Source organism: Balaenoptera acutorostrata, chromosome 1, assembly GCF_949987535.1.
Source record: "Balaenoptera acutorostrata chromosome 1, mBalAcu1.1, whole genome shotgun sequence".
NCBI classification, from domain to species: Eukaryota; Metazoa; Chordata; class Mammalia; order Artiodactyla; family Balaenopteridae; genus Balaenoptera; species Balaenoptera acutorostrata.
The window spans coordinates 63,373,989-63,378,689 of record NC_080064.1 but is presented as its reverse complement, the minus strand read 5'-3'; positions in this window follow the sequence as shown (position 1 = coordinate 63,378,689).

The window sequence follows — 4,701 nt, the reverse complement described above, 5'->3', positions numbered from 1 at the left end:
TATACATATAGCTGATTCACTTCATTGTACAGCAGAAACGAACACAACATTGTAAAGCAACCATACCCCGAATTAAAAAAAAAAAAGGAAGAAAGAGAAAATAAAAGAATTTCTAGTTATAAGTTCCAAAAGAAGAGTCCTCCCTCCAAGTTTTGTCATCTGTGTTTACAAGTTCTTTGTAAAAATCTATAATTTGTAGTTTCCTATAACAGATAATACAATATGATTGCCTTAATGCATTTATTACCTTAACTAGGCCATTATTGTCAGGACAAAATAATTTAAGTAGAGCTAAGTTAGTAAAATAATAAATTTCATTTTTAAAAATTGAATTGCTTAATCCTATAATGTTTCTACCATTTTGTGAGAATACACTATCATGAATATCTGATTAATGCTCCGCTTCTTTTCCATAAGAAAAAAAAATCTATGTATCACATAGATTGAATGTTAACATAATTTCAGGAGTATGAATTTGGGTCCACAGAACCCATGTAAACTAGCTCCAGGACTACCACATCTGGAAGGGCATCCAGATGTGGTGATGAAGTGTATTTGGAAGGGGGGCAGGGAGGAAGATAGGACTAAAACCTAGCTTGCACTCAGCTCACCAACTCTTATGAGGGTGAAAATGTTTATAGTAAAAAACTACTTTGTAATTCACACAAAATCACAGTATACGCTACAAGAAATCATAACTACCTCTATAATAATTTTCTTAATAATAAATTTGTTCTCATTTACTCATTAGTTTAAAATTATATCTTGATCCAGGTAAGATTTCAAGTTATGTAACCAGTCAAGATAGAGCAGTTTTGACTTTCTTCAGGGTCAGTTCCATGTTTATTTTAGTTCTGTTATTACAGCAGAGTAACTAGTCTATGGAACATAATAATAAGCCCTCATGGAATTAAGTAACGTGTGTGTGTGTGTGTGTGTGTGTAATGCAATTCAAACCAAAGTCCTATATCTTATGTAAATCCAGATCTCTTATTTGTGATATTTAAGTTACTCACTGTTTATCTAATAATTTGTGCATTTTTTCTTGATCTAGAATTTCCTACATCTTGAATAATGCTATACAAATAAGAATTTTCAACCTGTGTATTCAACGTATTTGCCATAAATTCTAAAAGTACTGAAATTATCCTTTTGGATTGCTCTCCTTGCTTTCAAATTATTGTAATTAGGATTTACAATGTTACAGTATACAGATTAAGTTTATTCATTTCTACAAAAACAAATTTCACCCAGTTCCATTTGACTAGGTCCATGAGATAGTGGGTAATGGAAATGGAATATAAAAATAATTACCACTGGGTAAGTTTTGTTTTATATTACACAACATAATTGTCCATAAATGTAATTCTCTTGCTACTGATATAAAAAAAAACCTTCAGTATAACATAAAAATTCATGAACAAACTCTGTATAAAAATAATATGTGGCTTATTTCTGGGCTTTAAAAATCTCAATGAATCAGTTTGTGTCCAAATATTAAGTGAAATATCAAATATATATGTCATAAATGAAATGGAAAACAGTCTTAAAAGTAAAGAATAAAGAGCAGAATACAATTAAAAGGAAATGATTAACTACATGGGAAGTTATAGACTTGGCACCTACTGTAATAAAATTAGTATATTGCCTATTTCTGTAAAGACATTGCGCTACAAAATCTTAGGTGAGATAATAATACGGGAAAGAATAGTATTTCTTTGTTTTTCCTTCTCTTTTAAATGCCATCATCCTTTCAATTGTAAGTGTCCTTTAGCGTTGTAGCCTCTGTCTTCTATTTACAAAATGCTTTTAACAGGTATCTGTTGATGTTGCTATCCAGCCTCTATTCACTCTATGTTCAGTCATATCACCTCAAACATTCTCTGAGAAAATATTCCTTCCCCACTCTCTACCTGCATGTACTTTGAGAGAATTATAATAAGGTAATGCCACATCAGACTTCTGGGATGCAGCTAGAGCAGTGTTTTAAGGGAAATGTTTAGCTTGAAGTGCATGCCTTTAAAAAACAAACAAACAAAAAAAGATGTTAGAGATCTAAGGACCTTAGTAGTTAAGCTTCTAGCTCAATGTGACAGAAAAAGAAATGCGAAACCCATTCCAAAGAAAATAGAAGTAATGAAATAACAAAGATAAGAGTAAAAATCAAGGAAATAGAAAACATGCTTTAAAACCAATACAGCTAACTTGGTTATCTGACAGGAAAAAAATAGAAAAAACAAATTGCAAGTATGGAATTAAGAGTATAGGGGGCTTCTCTGATGGCGCAGTGGTTGAGAATCTGCCTGCCAATGCAGGGGACACGGGTTCGAGCCCTGGTCTGGGAAGATCCCACATGCCACGGAGCGACTAGGCCCATGAGCCACAATTGCTGAGCCTGTGTGTCTGGAGCCTGTGCTCCGCAACAAGAGAGGCCACGATAGTGAGAGGCCCACGCACCGCGATGAAGAGTGGTCACCACTTACCACAACTAGAGAAAGCCCTTGCACAGAAACTAAGACCCAACACAGCCATAGACAAATAAATAAATAAATAAATAAATAATTTTTTTAAAAAAAGAATATAATTAGACCATTTTATAACAAAGATGTGATAATAAACTTGACATTTTACATAAAAAATACATTTTTTGAAAAGTTAGATTTACCAAAACAGGTACAAAATGTAATAGAAAATTTGAATATTTAAAAATTCTTTGTCTACTATTAGTATTAAGTTTGCCATAAGTAATTTTCACAGAGAAAATTCTTTGCATCAGTTTTATATATGAAATCTTGTAAGTATTTGAGGAAAAAATTATATCAACCTCACAAATTCTTTCAAAAGAGAGACAAAGTGGAAACACTTTGCATTCTTTTTAATATGAACAGCAAGATATTAATACCAAAATTTTACAGACATTATAAGTAAGGAAAATTGTAAACCAATTTCTCACATAAATAAAAATTAAGAACTCCAATATAAAATATTAGGAAATCAAATCTAAAAAGATATAAAATGAGACACATCACAACTCACTTGTGTTTATTCCAGAAATGCGAGGGTGGTTTAACATTTAAAAATCAATCAGTGCTATTCAGCACAAAAATATATTAAAAGAGAAAAATCATGTGATTGTCTAAAGAGACAGGGAAAATTATTCAATAAAATTCAAAACCCATTCAGATAAAAACTTTTTGCTAGCTGGAAATAGAAGGAAACTTTCTAATTATAAAAATGGATATTTTATATATACAGCAAATATTATACCAAACTGTAAATACTTGAAAGCCTTTCACTTCAGGTCCGTGATTTACACTGTATTTATCCTGCTTTTATTTCACCAAATTTTAATAGTGAATTAACATCTTTCACCCACTTTGATATTTTATCTAACAATATTCAAATACTAGTTCATACCCATTCTCTCTTCTTTTTTTCAGGCACTCCAATTACTCATTTCTAGAACTTTTCAGTGTGTCTTTCACATGTACCTTTTCCTCTTTTCTGATTTTTCTTCATTTTCTTTCTGGGATTTAGTTGAAAACATGCAACAACTTTATATAACATAACTAGCTTGAATAACGCAAATCAACTCTGTGGAATATATGTAATTCCAACCTGCATCTCTAGTTCTAACTTCTCAATGTTAATACAATTCTTTATTTAGTACTATATTTACAGAATTTTTATTTGAATGATGCAGTATCCCCTCAAACAATTAAAAGGTATTATTTTCTTTCAATGATTTCTGAGTAAAAATCCTTGAATTTTTTTTCTTTTTTTTTTCACTTATACACATATATACTTTTACATTATGGTTTATCACGGATATTGAATATAGTTCCCTGTGCTGTACAGTAGGGCCTTGTTGTTTGTCCATCCTCTAGATACTAGTTTGTATCTGATAATCCTAAACTCCCAAACCTTCCCTCCCCCACCTCCATCCCCCTTGGCAAGTCTGTTCTCTATGTCTGTGAGTCTGTTTCTCTTTCATAGATATGTTCATTTGTGTCGTATTTTAGATTCCATATATAAGTGATATCATATGGCATTTGTCTTTCTCTTTTTGACTAACTTCACTTAGTATGATAATCTCTAGGTCCATCCATGTTGCTGCAAATGGCATTATTTCATTCTTTTTAATGGCTGAGTAATATTTCATTACACACACACACACACACACACACATACATACATACCACATCTTCTTTATCCATTCATCTGTCGATGGACATTTAGGTTGTTTCCATGTCTTGGAATAGTGCTGCTATGAACATAGGGGTGCATGTATCTTTTCTAATTATAGTATTGCCTGGGTATATGGCCAAGAGTGGGATTGCTGGATCCTATGGTAACTCTATTTTTGGTTTTTTTTGAGGAACCTCCAAATTGTTCTCCATAGTGGCTACACCAATTTACATTCCCACCCACAGTGTAGAAGGGTTCCCTTTTCTCCACCCCTTCTTCAGCATTTATTATTTGTAGACTTTTTAATGATGGCCATTCTGACCAGTGTGAGGTTTGAATTTATTTTCAAATATTTTACTTTTTGCACCTAGTAGATCTTTCACAAAGTCCAATTAATTATTAATTCACAATAGTTTACTATCTAGTGTTACTGCCTTTATGTTGTTTCATCATTGAATGTCAGGTTTATATTATGAACCCCTTAGGATATTTTTACCTAGGTCCTTGTGTTTT